At 39.1% G+C, this 17,023-nt stretch overlaps 1 protein-coding gene across 1 annotated transcript in view; it reads left to right on the top strand.

The window, feature by feature from the left end:
• Positions 1–416: 416 nt before the first annotated feature.
• The window catches only part of LOC122803255 (centromere protein J-like), a 147,126-nt gene continuing 130,519 nt past the window's right edge, over positions 417–17,023 (top strand). Inside the window, exon 1 of the mRNA XM_044072848.1 lies at positions 417–623. The gene's annotated coding sequence lies outside the window, so the exon portion shown is untranslated. The remainder of the gene's footprint in view (positions 624–17,023) is intronic.

Raw genomic sequence — 17,023 nt, 5'->3', positions numbered from 1 at the left:
ACCACTGCGCTCTATTTTGTACCTTAAAAATTTACACACTCCTCTCACTTTCAAAGGGTCCATTATAAATTCATTACGATTTTATAATACATATCCCTGGTAAATAGTACTGAATTTTATCACTTCTGCAATAAAATTGGAAAATATATATCGATACCTAATCCATTCAATATAGTAGCTTACTAGTTAAAGTTATTGGTAAACTGCTGTCCGCATTTTGGAAAGCGAAGGCTGAGAGCTTATAATTTAATCGTTAGCGGGTTTTTTTTTTCATTAATTTCTCCTTCCTTCTCTGCTGGTACACGTTGTGGCTTAACCACGGCCGTAAACTTGATTAGCAAAGAATTACACAATAAGATACACAGCAGAAACCCGCATAACTCTGACAAGCAAACCAACTCAACCGTTGTTACAGTTATAGGTGCAGTAGCGTCCTTTCCTTGTTTCCAAGGAGCACCGGAAGAAAGCCTTCAGCAGTCTTCTCATTGGCTACTGTGTGCGACACCAATCTAGGAGTCGGGTTGTGTAAGTTCCCCTCCAGTGATCAAGGTTTGAAAAGAATGGCGGTTACGAGGAACTATAACAAATAATCATGAAAATAATACAGTGGAAATAACACTCTGGTAATGTCTACATATGTTAATAGTATAGGTGTAAAGTGTGGAATGCGCCTTTTTGTTTTTTTGATTTACAGTTATTTATGGTCTTTTTTGCAGATTGTTATTGCATAAGATTCATAACATAAACAGACTTGCCTTTGCTGTGCCGTTTTTATTCATTTATGCGAGATCTTTAATAGAACATTATGAATAATCAGCATCTGGATAGTGTAGTGAGTTGTGTGCATGATGCTGGCGTATATTATAGGTAGGTTTTGGAATCCAGAACGGTAATTTGTTTAATTATTTACGGCAAATCTCCAGTTGTTTTGTGTCATTCCTTGCCTGAAACAGACAGACCACATCAGAAGTCAATTGGCGCAAGCTTCCAAAAATCCAATGGATTTGTTACTTTTATTATTTTTTCACTGACATTCCGGCGTCTAGAGATTATTTTAATAATAGCAAAAATGATTTGAATGATAAGAGCTACAGAGAAGTCAGACGTATATCTGATTTTTATAAAACATTTTAGTTGTGGTTTTGTAAGTAAGAGGAATTGATAGTCGCAAAGTAAATGCTAACTGACACAGCCAATCGGGCGACATAAAATAAATAGTTACTAACATGGTGCGAGCTTCCTTGTTGAAACTGTAGATTACGAAGATTGAAGCTTGAGATCCATGGATGTAACATTCTGATAGTTTCTGGAGATTAGAGGAGAAGCTCACATTTTAGTGGATTCCATTTGTTAACCTTCCAACTGATCATCTTAAATTAGTTGTGAGGTTGAAGGGGCAGCATCTCCTCTTTACAAACAGAACTAACAAAAGAATATGCATGCCTGCCTATCTAACTGCCTATTTATCTAGGTGCCCTACCTGTCTAAATATCTCTGTCTGCCTAACATTGTATCTAGCTAAGTAAAAGCAACCACAGTCTGTGCAGGAAAATAAAATGTCTTGCTATCATGCTGCTTTTTAGCTGTCTGTCCACTTACCTGTTCTACTTTATCTAAATAAATAAAGTACCATACTGTCTGGGATATTATAAACAAGTTATCTGTGTTCTGGACCTGGAGTTTCAGAAGGTCACGTATTCCACATTATGACCTTACTACTGATGTCTGATAATTCTGTGGGTGTTTACATTAAGACATGCCATCATAGTTTGTGCAGGTGTGGGTGATGCCAGTTTGATTGATACCCTGATGTGGCTGTAAGTTAAACGTGGTAGTTGGGATATTTTTTTAAAAGTTATCCTAATTCTGTACTTTAAGCAGTAGAAAGTCTGAGAAGGTTAAAGTAAAAAATGGTGAACTCTAATGTTGGGCATTACTGAATTAATGTCACTGAAAGTTGATTACACACATCCAGCAGGGGGATTGTCACCACCTGGCACTCCCTGATATGCACAATTTTAACTGTCTTGTAGTCCTGTGGTGGGGAGAACTGGCGACAGAAGCCCTCCTATCGAAGTTATGCTGTCCATCTTTTCAATTTCTCTTCTTAATAAATTGTTTCACACAGATGTTCATTTCTTGAAAAAGTAAGCAATATGAAATTATAATTACAATGCTGGCCCACATATGACAGTGTGTGTGTGTGTGTGTGGGGGGGGGGGCACTTGCTACTGTGCATCCTGATGTGTCCTAATGTAAACAATCAACAATAATTCTTGCACTTCTATTGAAATAATCATCATGAACATCCTTCTTCAGAACTCTATAAACTAACCTCTCCCACTTGCCTCATGTAATAAAAATAAAATATTGCAATGACTTGTCTTACGGGTTAGAATTTTTGGGAGTATACTTAGTGAGCTATAGATGGATTTGAGGCAAACTGTGCCTAGCTTTTAGGATTTTCTGTTATAAGTGTTTTTCTGTTTATAAGTGGTTCAGGATAATTTGTAATGTAGATTATTTACAGTTCATCAAGGGGTGAATAACATTTACAATAGATAAATGTAAAACTAACATAAGAACTAGTTTTATTATTCAATCAATGGAGAATATGCTGCCTCTGAAAATTAGACTAAGTAACTCTATGGAGTAATTCGTGCATTTGTTAGATGTATGGATGGAGCCATTAGTTTACTAAACCAGTTTGGAGTCTGCATTCTGATTGGCTTGTGGAATATACACAGTTAGTTTAAACTATGACATTATGTAGCACAGTATGCATCACATGTCTTCTTAAAACATATTTCTCTTTGTCTCTCTCACTGTTGTTGTACTTCACATGTAGTAACTGAGCTACTTATCTCCTACCAGCTGGACAGCAGTTTGATTATTATTTGTTTGTTAACTGGTTAATCCCAGTAAGCACAAGTACCTGCTTTCAGCTGTGACCTAGGAGCACTGTCTGGTTAAGTGACTTGCTGATAGCTGTGCAAATTGTAAATGGAGAGTGAGAGAATCATACCAGGAATAACGAGCATATTCCTTTTCATTGATGTAACCCTCTGAGTTAAACTACCTGAGAAACACTTGCATGCTCCTATTCTTTTCTTCTGTCTGCTTCCTTCTATATCTGACATTTGCAAAAAGCAACTACTTGCATTGTTATATTTATTGTAATACGTTTCCATACAGACACCAACCTCTGTAGTCATTTTCTTTCAGCTTTTTCATTACCTGTCTTCACTAAATTAATGTGTTCTAACCTTATGCCTCGCAACACTGTACAACCAGGTCTTACCCTCTTAAATGCCACTACAGCTACGCTGCCATGTGATATAGTACACCTTCTTCTAATCCGTTTATCTTAACATTCATGGCCATGCCTCCACTCACTTTTTTACTTATCTGATTATTTTAAACTGACATCCTGCATATCGTTGTCATTTATCTCAATGCACTATGTGTAGCTGTAAGACAAGTCACTTGTATTCATGAGCTATTAATTGTATGCTTTTTGCTATACACTATTAAACAAATGTAGAATTTTAATTAGTGTTATCCAGGCACCTTGTTAAGACTTCTTATCTGTGTGCATACATTTACTGTACAGTTTTTCTAAAATGCTATTGTGCAGTGATGTAACTGCTTCAGGTGCTAACATTAAGCGTTTTTATATGTCTGTACTGTAATGAACTTCTTTGTATATGTAACATGTTTATGGCATTGTTTAAAATTGTATTCTGGAGCTCTCCTCACTGGGCTTCCATTTTATATATATATATATATATATATATATATAAGTTTCTGCTCATATGAGCTGTCCTAATCAACAAAACAAAGTAAACTTTTAGCTATCACTAAAAGCCATCAATGATTTGAACTGATGAATATTCAAAAAAACATGTAGAGTGAGTCTTAGAATGCAGTGGTTTATGGGTTTATACACTTGCAAATGTACTGAAATAACAGATATATAAATTACGTATATGGGGCAGTAAAGTTTTTGTGTCGCTGATCATGTAAAACTTGCAGCCACACAAACTTCAATTTGATACAAAGGGGTACCAAATCAGCAAATGTGGCAAACTGATCGCTGATACATTTTTTAATGTTAAATATACTTGCTGTGATAGAGAAAGCACAGTGCAATACAGTTTTAAATTATCCCTGGGATTAAATTAACACCTATACTAAGTGCACAGTCTTCTGAGTTAATAACACACGCATAATTAATTTAGTTTTTCTACTGATGTTCTTGCAGCTTTAAATATCGAGGGGAATTCATAAAGGTTACCACAAACTGTAGACAACATGTTCACTTATTAATCTTTCTGAGTGACTGGAAAGCGCAAAAATGTGGTAGGAATGTTCTTAAATACAGATAATGTACACTTAGTGTAGGCATTAATGAGTCTGGCCTGATATGTTGGTAGGGCTGCTGTTTTATTGCAGTGTGTTTCCATTGTTGCATTTCTCCTTGCTCTTATTTAATTGCTGTACTTTAAAGACTTTTTAAGGGTACATTGTTTAATACTGTATTCTCATTGTAGTACATTTTCTTGCTCTGATTTAATAGTGTATTTGCCTGATTGCTCAGATTATGGTTGATAGGGGTCTCTGAACCTGACCATCCACCCAGTTATCAAATTGTTAATACATAAATAATAAACTAGGCTGGATGCAATCTACTTCAGTTATTTGTCTTAAGTAAAACTGAAGCTAAGTTTAGACCTTGTTGCAGCAGTTTGCTTGGTGAAATTATGCAGTGCTATTTGGGATGTGAAGGCATGCCTGAGGTTCTGATAATATGAATATTCATTCTTGGTTAATTTCATACGCAGTGGTCTGACGTTTTATAATCCATGGAGAGGAAATGGTTGCATTTCAGATAATGTTAATATTCCTTCTTAGATAATTCCTTAAGCAGTGCTGCTACATTTTGTAATATGAGGATATGAATCCCATTGATGATTTGTTAATTCCAGCTTTGATACTTTTTTATGTAGTTTACAGTTTGTAATGTATGGTTGTGAATCAAAACAGTAAGTCACTGGTTGCATCTGCTGTACCTGTGCTGAGCATCCACAGTCATCAGAATCCAATCTAAGTAAATTGCCAGTATGCGTACATTGGTCACATCTAATTTGTTAATTTACATATATGTTTTACTCTCATTTGATTGAACTGAACTTGACTGAAAAATCAAATGTTTGAAAGAATTAGACCGAAAAGCAGTTGACTGAAAACCCACTTAACTGAAACACATTTTAGTGAATCAGAAATCACTGAAATATTTAGCATTAGAAAATAAAACATAAATTATTTATATATACTAACTCCGTGGTCACACAACCACATGAGAAAAGAAAAACATCATACAAAATGAATTACTGATGGTGCATAAGGACTGATTCACTGTGTATGCTGTTTGCTTCTTTTCTGAAGTGGTTGTGTGGCCGTGGAGTTAGTGTATTTAATTAAAGGTGGTGCTTGCCCCAGCAAAAATACTCTCTTATGTTTTATTTTCTTATGTTGAATATTTTCAATGATTTGTGATTCAGTGAAGTGAGTTTCAGTCAAATTTTTTCGAACATTTGATTTTTAGTCAAGTACAGTTCAAACAAATGATAGTAAACCACATAGATCATATATGGTGTAGCTCATCAGGAATTAGTTAAAGGAAAAGGGAGGGAGAATGAATTAAACCACAGAAGAGAAATACCCTTGACTTTGATAGTAGTTCATGTATTAAAGAAAGGATTCTGAAAGAGCTGCTAATACTGAAATTGGTCTGCCCAGTGAGGCTTGACGTGAATTACACTTAAAATGTTAGAACTAAAATTTTAACTAATGTCGTCTTTAATGAATGATCGTCATTCACCAGTATCTTTAACAACTCGTAGGATAGATTAGTACCAGAAGGCATAAGGCAGGCAGGTGAGATTCCACCTCAGAAGTGCAAAAAAGAGGCAGAACATTACAGACTGTTTATTTGAACTTAACAGCACAGAAAGTAATTCACTCACTTCTAAGCAAAGTACTTACCTGATTACAGGGACCACTACTGTGTACGGTCTAGTGTGTCATGGTTTTAGAGAAGTAGATTTCTTTTGCCTAGGTGATCACTGCAATAGATCAAGGATTGTCTGTAAATGTAGTGTGCAGCTGGATTTCACAATCTTTCAATGAACAAATTGTTATGCAAATTTTGTAACACCGGAGTGGGTTTTAGGATAGTAGCTAGAATTAAAAAAATATATATATATCTGGGTAGCAAGACCTACAGAGTGATACTTGATAAATGTCACAGTGCAGAAATAGAAACTTGCAAGTTGGCTCTCTCTGGGCTTAATGTCTGGACTAGCTCTTTTCAGTGTCTTTTTATAAATACATTATGTAGAGATGTGTTGAAATGTTATGCCTGTTTTGCAGATGTTAGAGATTTGTAACTCAGTATAGTGTGACTACAAAGAGAAAGGATTTGCAAGTGTCTGAAGAATACTGACTTGCATGACAGTTTTGATTTATAGGTTTATACTCTATTGACCACAGGGGTCTTTATAAGCCTAGCCATGCAACCCATATGTATCCCATGATTTGTTGCACCTTTGAGGTTATTTTCAGGGATATGTGTTAGGTAGGGCATGATTTAATGACTGACACTGTCCATCAGAGACATAGTGTCAGACCAGGAGTGAGTTTCAGATTTCCCATCCACTGGACCAGATTGGGCTTGAGCAGGGTTAAAAAAGGGCTCTGCTTCACATGGATGGGAAGTTTATTCCAGATAATGGGGAATCTCTGAGATACATATGTCCCTCCAACATATCCTATTTAAGTTGCAAGCAATGTTTCATAGATTATAGGATCATAGAAGGTTACTAGACTATTGGCCCTGAGGCCCTTACAAGCCTAACCAAAAATTTAGCCCACGTTCAGATAAGTCAGCACCCAGTGCTCCTATCCAGCAGAGAAACAGGTGGAATCCCAGGGGTGTATTTTCTGTTCCCCATCCAGTTATCCAGGTTGAGCTTAAAAAGAATTAATAAGGTACACTGCTTGACATAGAGAGGGAGTCTATTCCACAGAAGGGGGAGTCTGTGGGACACACATCTGTCCCACCAAGTCCTATTGATGTCACAGACCAGGATGAGGTCACGCATGCCGGTTACTCAAGTGGAGCCTGATTTGCGGATATGTAACAGTCCTATCAAGGCGGGGCCTGAGATTTCTTTGCATATCAGACAGAGGTCACCTCTGAGGAGTCTGTATGAGACTGAATAGAGGGACAGGGCTTTTAGCCTATATGTGTAGGGTAGATGTTTGAGGCCCTGAATTCTCCTGGTGAGGAACCTCTGTGGTCTCTCTAGCTGCTGCATGTGCTTTTGTGAGGTACATGCCGAAAGGGGCAATGTACTCAATAATGGGTCTTATAAGGGAAGAATGCAGGGATGTTATGACCTCTTTGTTTAAATCTTTAACTCTAGTAGTTCTGGTGCTGTTAGTTTTGCAGATATGCAAATGGTCCATCAGAGAGGGTTCCAAGGATGTCTTGTATGTGAGGCACAAATCACCTCTCAGCAGACTGTAGGAAGCACAGTATAGAGATTGGGCTTTGACATGATCTGTATATGAGATTCTGTTTACACCCTCTGTTCTTTTTGTCAGGAACCTCTGTGGACATTCCAGTCATTGCATGTGCCTGGCCAGGTACATATAGAAGAGGGTGTTGTACTCTGATTGGTCTGGTGGTGACTGAGTACAGTGGCACAATGACTTCACTGGACCTAGATGCCATGCCTGTACTTATAAGCCGAGTGACATAAAATTATATTCTTACAACATTCTACGCATGTTGGTTGAAAGCAGGGTTACTAACTACTGTGTCTACATTTAGAGATGGTTTTCAGTGAGTTAGTTTCCCCTGAGTGGCCGACTTTGGAAAAGGTGCTATTATGCATTTCTTGTCATTGAGTTTTAAGCCACGGCTTTGGTGCCAGTCATTTGCCTGTGTTAGACTTTCCTGTAAGATGTTAGTATCTTGGTGGGTTTTATGATCGCTCCTAGCTTGCAATCATCTGCACACTTGGTGGTAAGCCAGAGAGACCCTTGACATTGTCTTCGACTTCCATAAATAGATTCAAAAGAAGAGCGCATCCAGCATAAAGCCTTGTGACACACCACTGGTGGCTTCTTTATGGAGGTGGTTTCTCCACTCATAACCAGGAGGTTCTGTTAGTAAGCCAGCTGGCTATCCAGCAAGTTACATTGGGGTTTATGCTGAATTCTGTGAGCTTGTTTACAGTGCCCAAGTAGGCTATTGTATCAAGTACCTTAGATATGTCAAGGCAGACAGTATGTACCATTTTGCCCTCATCCATTGCCTTAGTGACCTTATCATTGAAGTCCATTAGGTTCAGTATACATTACCTGCCTTTGATAAAATGAAACTAGGTTGGGTTCGGTGTCTGAAGGTTTCTTTTGTTATTGTTAATCATTCCCTTGATCATTCTTTTCATGGCTTTGCATATGAGACTAGTTAGACTAATGGGTCTGGAATTCCTGGGATCTGTTGATGGTCTGCTCAGTGCAAAGGGGTGACTGTTGCAGTCCTACATTTGTACAGCAGTGTGTGGAGTTTACTGTTGATAGCAATACCAGTGGCCCTGATAAGTCATATTTCAGACTATTTAGGAGGCATCCTGGGATATTATCGGGGCTTAGTGAAGCAGTTTGTTTGTATCTGTGATCTTCTCCCTACCGCTACTGATAGTTGGAGGAATTATATTGGATGGTATTTCCTAGGAGGGCAGCTGGGGGTGAGAGGGAAGTAAAGTTAGAGCTGAATTTGTCAGCCAGAAGATTTGCTATCTTTCCCAGTTCTGTGAACATGGCTGCATTTACCAACAGTTCGGCACAGTGTTGTACGCTGCCTTTAAGGTTTTGGACATAGCTAAAGAAGGCCTTATGGTTGTCGTCCGCCTGGGACGCTATCTGTAAAAGGTAAATCCTCAAAGATCTATACGCGTTAGGTTCAAGCAAGGCACCCTTTATTACTTGCAGCAAGGAGACAAAGCATGTAGGTACAAGATTTGTCTGACTTTCTGGTGGTCAGTATGTTATTCTTATACAGTTCTCTTCATGTCACACAGAAAATGTTACTAATCTACTGCTGACTTAGTTGGACACAGCTTTCTGTATGTTACACATAAAATGTTACCAGGCTTATTGCTGACATGGTTAGATTAATGCTGTCTTGCAAAAACATTTGAGAAAAACAACCTGGCCTTGGGCTTATTTTAGCCCACCTTGTCTCCTCAATTCTTCCATTGTACGGTTCTAATACATGCAGTACATTTTGTCTAGATTCAAGGTACATTTCTAGCTTTGGTACAAGCAGTACTGACTATGGTTTAAGCTTTCAAACATCTATTGTTTTCTTTATCAAGACTTCTAGCAGCTGCACATTTTCTCATGGCATAAGCAGAAATAGAATGTCTCCTTATTAAGTTTCCGGTAGCTGCACATATTTTCATTCTGTAAAAATAATAAAGTGTATTTTATTAAGTTTCTAATAGCTGTGCAGATTCATGCAGTATGAACAGAATAAATGTATTAGTACCCTTTTAAGCCTTTAATGTACTAAGCATGCACATTGCTATTATGCATTTTCTTAACATTCCCCCCTTTTTAAATACTTTTATTCTACTTTCAAAACAAGCATAAACAGTTTTTTCTTCCCTTAACCTCTTCCTACTCAGGATTTTCAGTTAAGAGAGTCATTTAGTTTAAACCCATGAAAGCATTTTCAGTAACTCTTCGAGTTTGGCATCTTGGTATAAGGTTTCCGAAACTGAAATGTCTACAAAAATTTTGATTAGTCTATTTATGCAGGGAATGCAGCAGTACCCACACACCATCAGTAGAGCTATCCCTACACAGATGGCAATCAGAATGTTCATCAGGATACTGCCCCACCCCCCAAACAATTTCTGGAAAAAGTCTGTCAGTGGATTTGGTGCTGGTTTGGTTATGGCCGACACCTGCTGGATTACCTCAAGATAGTTGTCTATCTCGTGTTTGTGGTCAGGAATATACGAACAGCACTCCTCCTGGATTAAAGCGCATGTACCTCCTCTCACCGCTAGGGTGAAGTCAAGAACCATGCGATTTTGAAGTACCACTGTTCTTATGGCAGTCAGTTCATCGGTTACCAATTCTAGGGCAGAAAAGGTTGCATTACTTATTATTTCGAGAAGCTTGGACAATTTTCTCAGTTCCCAGATTGATTTAGTTGCTCCATATGGTGGTAATACGCCTGCCCACGATATAACGGTATCACTCAGATCCATGTGTGATAGTCCTTTATTTCCAGGGCCTAAGTCATGATGGTATTTCCAAGGTGCATTGATTTGTCCCACTGGATTGACAGGCTTCTTGATTTCTCGGACATTCTGAATCTTCCCCTGAGGTAAAACTGTCGTATGTCCGGAACCAGGTATCCCAAAAAACAATTGCCAGACCAATTCTCGGTTAGCCATTTATATGCTTTTCTTCTGCATATAAAGTAACAATCTTCCACTTTAGTAGTAACTTTACTATATCCTTGGTCTGCATGAAACATTTTTCTGTCGATTATAGACAGTTGTTTGTAGCGATCAGCATTAAGTTTTACTTCTTCAATTGTCCTATGCATCAGTTTAACAAATGAATCATAGCTCGTGTTGCAACAGAATCTGATGTTATCGGATTTAGTGTAGCATCTATAGGGAACAGTTACATTGCAATAGCTCCAACCCACTTTGACTGTATCATTCTTATAAAAACACACAGTTCCTTTCTGTTGAATAGACAAGTGCAATGCTACCTTATCTTTTGATGTGACATCTGATGTGTCATGAATTGAGTTTTCCCCAGGTCTTGTTAGCCCCTAGGGGAACTGGAGTTAACAGTAGCCCCCCCCCCATATGCTGTTGGTAAAGCTGTGCAAATCCAGCAATTCTAAACATTGAAGGTTTCAGCATACACATATTTAATTGTCTGGTAAGTATTCAAGTTCGGGTGCCACTCTGCATGCTTATTTCGTTCTACTTGCGTGGCTGAGAAAAGGAATGGCCACAATAAAAAGATTATTGTCACAAGTACAGTCAACAGGATGGTCATGTAATATTTTTGTGGAAACGGTTGTTCTGCATTTCCTTTTTTTCCGGTTCTTCCAAGTAGGTGTTTTTGGATCTTACTGGATTCCGTCATCTTATTTTGGACACGTGATCTTATTCTCTGCCCTAATAGGACCTTCAGCGTCGATTGGTTTCTTCACTGGGTTTGATACGGATCAGTCCTATTGATCTGATGGGTCCCAATGGAGAGGTATGATCTTTGTCCAATTCAAAGTTCTTTACAAGCTTGCAGTGCATCAGGTGTATCCACGAAGCTCGTTTTGCTATTTTGACTAAAGTAGGTGTCGAAAGAAGCACCTGGTAGGGACCTTCCCACCTTGGCGATGCACAGTTCTTTCGCTTCACGATTTTAATCCATACCCAGTCTCCTGGCGTCACTGCCACTTCCGATGTTTCGGTTTGGTTTTTATCTGAAATAGAATTTGACTGCAACAGATGTTTAGAACTCAACAACTTTTTTATATATTCAGCTAGTGTAAAATCGGCTTCCTGGTCTGATGACATGAGAAGTTGCCACTGGGGTGTTTAATAAGCTCTTCCAAACAGTTTTTCAAAAGGAGTCGATCCTTTTGCTGTAGGGGCAGTTCTCATGCTCAGCAGTGCCAGGGGTAAACAGTACAACCAAGTTTTTCCTGTCTCGGCTATTAATTTTCTCAATTTGCTTTTTAATATACAATTATGCCTTTCAACCAGCCCTGCAGACTGTGGATGGTATGCACAATGATTTTTTTAAAGAAATACCAAAATGCTTACTTAACTGCTGTATGGTTTGATTTACAAAGTGTGTACCATTGTCACTAGATTCTTTCTGGAATGCCAAACCTAGGAATAATTTCCTTGACAAGTACTTTTGCCACTGTAGCTGCATCCAGATTTTTGGTTGGAAAGGCTTCCACCCACCTGGAAAACATATCTATAATGACAAGACAATACTTTTTATTTTCACATTTGTTCAGTTCTGTGAAATCCATACAGAGAGTGTGAAACGGATATGGTGGTGTGGGGAAACTCCCCTGCTTGGGCTTTATCGTCCCCTGTGCATGATGTTTGTTACAAATCTGACACATCAAACAAAATTTTTAGAGTAGTTTGTAAATCTGTACGTTGTGAACACTTGGTTCACCAGCTGTACCATTCCCCTCTGTTGAGACATGGCATTGCCCATGGCTCAACAATGCTGCATAGGGAAACAAATTAGAGGGTAATATCGGTTTTCCTTCTTTAGAGATGTACTGCCCCTTTTTGAGGATTGCTCTTTGTTTTATCCATCACTGTTTTTCAGCTTGCGTAGTGAGTGTCTGCATTGTTTTTAACATGTCTAGATCTAAGGTTTCAGATGGTTGCAATTCCTTATTTAAAAGTAATACTTCTGTGGCCGCTTGTTTTGCAGCTGTATCAGCTCTCGCATTACCTTTTGAAATCCTATCCTGTTGCTTGGTGTGAGCTGTACATTTGCAAATGGCCACTTTCTGAGGTAACTGAATAGATTCTAAAAGATCTAAAATAGACTGTGCATGATTTATAGGTTTGCCAGTAGATGTTATCATTCCCAGGTTTTTCCACTGTTGTGCAAACACATGTACAGTGGAAAAAGCGTACTGGCTGTCAGTAAAAATGTTTACACATTTTCCCTTTGCTAGGGTACATGCCCGTGTCAGGGCAACCAATTCTGCTGCCTGTGCAGATAAGTAGTGTGGTAAAGATTTTGTTTCTACAATCTCAGTATCAGAGACTACTGCATATCCTACTAGTTTTTTTCCTGCAGGACCCCTTTTGCACGAGCCATCCACATAATAAGTCACCTCTGCATTGCCCAAGGGGACATCCGTGAGATCTTTTCTAGGTAGGGTATTTTGCTCAATTACCTGCAGGCAGCGGTGGGGTGTGCCATCTGCAGGGGTTGGGAGCAGCGTAGAAGAGTTCAAAGTTATACATCATTCAATTGTCATATGAGGTTGGCTCAACAATATAGTCATGTAGGAAAGATGCCTAGCAGGGGAGAGATATGCCACTTTTTCTTGCAGTAAAATGATTGCGACTGCATGGGGCACTCTCAAAGTGAGAGGGTGGAACAAGACTACTGAGGCTGAAGCTTGCACTGCCATTGCAGCTGCAACTACTGCTTGTACACAGTGGGGTAAGGATCGTGCGACTGGGTCCAGTTGTGATGAATAGTAAGCGATGGGGAGTTGCTTATCCCCATGCTGTTGTGTTAATATTGATGTCATGTAACCCTGCTTGCAATCTACAGTCTGGAAAAAAGCGTTTATGATAGTTTGGCAATCCCAGAACTACTGAGGACGCTATTAACTGCTTTAGTTTACAAAAGGCAGACTCTGCCTTTGGTGTCCATTGTAACAAATCCTGTGTTTCCATAGGCGTTTTGTATATAAGGTCAGTTAAGGGTGCAGATTCCAAAGCATAGTTTGGAATCCAGCTTTGGCAAAAATTAGTTGTACCCAGGAAGGACATCATTTCCTTCTTGGTAGTGGGTTTTGGTGCTTGTAAAATTGCTACTTTTCTGTCCTCATCTAGTGTTCTACCTTCCTTGGATATTACATATCCTAGAGGTATTTAACCTGTTTTTTCCAGAGCTGCAGTTTGTCTTTGTTTACTTTATGTCCCTCGGCAGCTAAAAATAATAGAAGTGCTATGGTATCTTCCTTACAATCCTGCTGGGTGGGGTCCGCCAGCAGAATGTCATCAACATAAAGTAAAACCTGGCTACCTCTTGGTGGGTTGAATCCCGCCAAGTTGCTTGCCATTTCTTGTGAGAATATCGTTGGACTTTCACAATATCCCTGCGGTAGGCATGTATATGTATATCTTTTTCCCTGAAATGTAAATGCAAACCAATACTGGCTATCGGGGTGTATCGGTATCGAAAAGAATGCATTGCTAATGTCTACCACAGAAAAATACTTTTGTTGAGGTTTTAAGTCATTCAACAGGGTGTGTGGATCTGGCACTATGGGTGCCCTTGGTATTACCGCGTCATTTACAGCTTGCAAATCCTGGACCATACGCCATTCTCCATTGGCTTTTTTAACTGAAAATAAGGGTGTGTTACATGGTGACTTGGGAGATTCTGTTAGTATCCCTCCTTTAAGTAAGGATGCTGTAATAGGCTTTATCCCTGCCTCTCCATCTTTTCTTAAGGGATACTGTCTTTTTGTGGTCTGAATGCTGACTTTGGCATGATAGTGACTGGCCCCGCTGTACGAATGAGTCCTACATCTGATTTCCCTGTTGACCAGAGAGTCTCTGGTATACCTCGCAAGGTGTTTTCTTCCTCCTTTAATAGGAGTGTCCATCAGCTGTCTTTGCTAGATTGCATGTGCACAGCTGGGTTGGTCTGAGTTACCCAATTCAATGTTTGTACTTGTATCCCCTGTCCTGACAGTTATAGTTCTGTCTGTTTCTCCCATCTCGTGGCTTTTTCTCCTAGGTCTGCTCATTTTATATTTTTGTTTTTAGTTAAACTAACATGTGGTAATCGATTAGATTTATAAAGTGCAAAAAACTCCTGGGGCAGTGAACAGCTGGCTACACTGTTCCCTTCTTTGTCCCAGTACAGGTTATGTAGCATCAATCTATTTGTATGATTCTTAAATAATTCTTTCTCATATTCCTTATCAGGTCCTGGTGTGTTACAAAAATACAGGTGCAACAAGTGTTGCTTGCCCATGTCAAGGGAGGGAAACTTAGTGATGGCTATGCTCATTAGTTCCTCGGTCACAGTCCCTGGACCAGTCATAACCAAGTCCTGGCTGTACCAGTAAACCATTTCACCCTCCGATTGCACCACAAAGGTATTATTTTGTCGCTGTGCTTCCATACCCTGCATGGTTGGGACTACTGCTATACCAAATATCTGCATGAGGTCTCTGCCCAAGAGATTTACTGGGCATTTTGCAGAAACTACAATTTTGATTTTCTGTGTTAATCCTGAAACTGGATCAGTTATTGCAATGTTATGGGAGAGAGGCTCCCGATACAGCTGTCCATTAGCTGCTTTGACCAGTATATAATCAGGTGACCCTTTGTTTTCTGGTAGTTTGGAGGGGTGTATCGGGGTCCGTGATGCTCCTGAATCACACAACAATTTGACCTCCCTTCCTTTTACCAAGAGTGTAACTTCTGGTTTTGTGTCCGCTAAATAGAGCTCCAAGCTCAACAAAGCTAGGTCTAATATTTCGTTTTCTTCATTGTTACTAACTTCCTGCACTTCCTCTACTCCCTTTTTCACATTCTCATTTGTCCTTTCTTTACTAGCCCCTTCTAGTGATTCTTGACTATCATATAGTCAGTCCTCATCCTCCTTGTCTTCCGTTGTTGCCTTCTTATTTTTCCTGCAATCCCTTGCCAAATGTCCCTTTTTACCACATTTAAAACATTCTCCCCGCTGATCAAACTGCTTGTTTCCCTGTGCGTTTTTCTTGCCCTTTTTCCCAGACTGCACTACATAAACTTCTGCTCCGTCTTCTACAGAAAATACTTGAGCTTTCTTTTTCTTTTTGCTATTAAAATGCCTTTCAGCATGTCTAGCATATTCAAGTAATGATTGTAACTTGCTGGTACGATGGTCTACCATGTGTTTTGTAATAAAACTGCTTATAGGCGCACTAGTGCCTTTCAAAAATGCATTCTTTAACTGCTGTTCATATGGGGAATCTTGCGTTTGATCTTCAGGAACCTGCATTCCACAGTGGTTATTAAAACATTCTAACAATCTGGCATAGTACCGGTCAATTGTTTCACCTTCTTGTTGGATGCATTGATTAATGCAAGTCCAGTCTGCCCTAGGTTTCCATTTTCCAGAGATGCGGTCTGTAAAACCTTTTACTCTTGTGTCTAATTCTGCGCTGCTGTGTGGGAGGGGTTTTTGTGCAGCATCACAAGTGTTCCAGTTGCCACAAATCATGTACCAATCTGGCCCTACAATCTAACTACTTTTTCTACTTCTTCTCCGTTTAAGTTATAACTTAACCTCATTCCTTGTAAGTCTTCTGAGAATTTTCTAAAATTAATCTTCAGATGGGGAATTCCCTCAGTGGCTTTCCGGATATCTTCCGGAGTCCAAGGTCTATATACTAAGATAGTTGGGTCCTGATTGCCCTGACCTGCCTGAGGATTAGGTACTTCTATAAGCGGGCATATTTCTTCTTCTCCTATAGATCGGGAATTCTTAACTGTCTGCCATAACTCAGTACCTTCTTCTGAATGACTTGCCTTTGTTCGGGACCTGGTCTCGATGGGATCTCTGATTTTAGTTAGTTTTAGTTTTATAATACCTCTATCTTCAGTGACCACAGGATATAGTGGGGGTGGACTAACCTGTTCACTCGCTTCATATTCTGGTAAGGGAGGCGGAGTTGCTGATGCTATTACTAAGTTATTATCCTCCTTATCTAAAAACATTGCTTTTGAATCTTTATTCCTTTGGTCCCTACGGTTTACTTCCTCCAGCCATCTGTGTGCTTGAGGATTTCCTAACCGCCGTTGCTTTTTTACCTGACCATGGAATCGTTTTTGAGTTGTTTGATAAGTTTGATAAGCGAGGATTTTTCAAATTTTCCGTCAAATTCATATTTATTAACCCATTTTGAAAAATATATAATATTACTGGTGCGTTGCGACTGCATATATTTTGCGTCTTCAGTTAACGGCGGGTTCTGGGGTGTTTTTGTGCAATTATTACCCATTTTATTTTACCTTTGATTGTTACGTAACTTCTCTTAATTTTAACGTGTACCACGGATTTTGTTATATTCTCTTCAGAATGACTGCCGACTTATTCTGTTTCTTCTGATCTATGACAAGACAGTACTCCTTTTTTT

This window comes from Protopterus annectens, chromosome 5.part1, assembly GCF_019279795.1.
Source record: "Protopterus annectens isolate FY-2018-M chromosome 5.part1, PAN1.0, whole genome shotgun sequence".
NCBI classification, from domain to species: domain Eukaryota; kingdom Metazoa; phylum Chordata; order Ceratodontiformes; family Protopteridae; genus Protopterus; species Protopterus annectens.
Note: the sequence above shows the minus strand (reverse complement) of the source record. Positions and strands in the feature narration are given on the sequence as shown.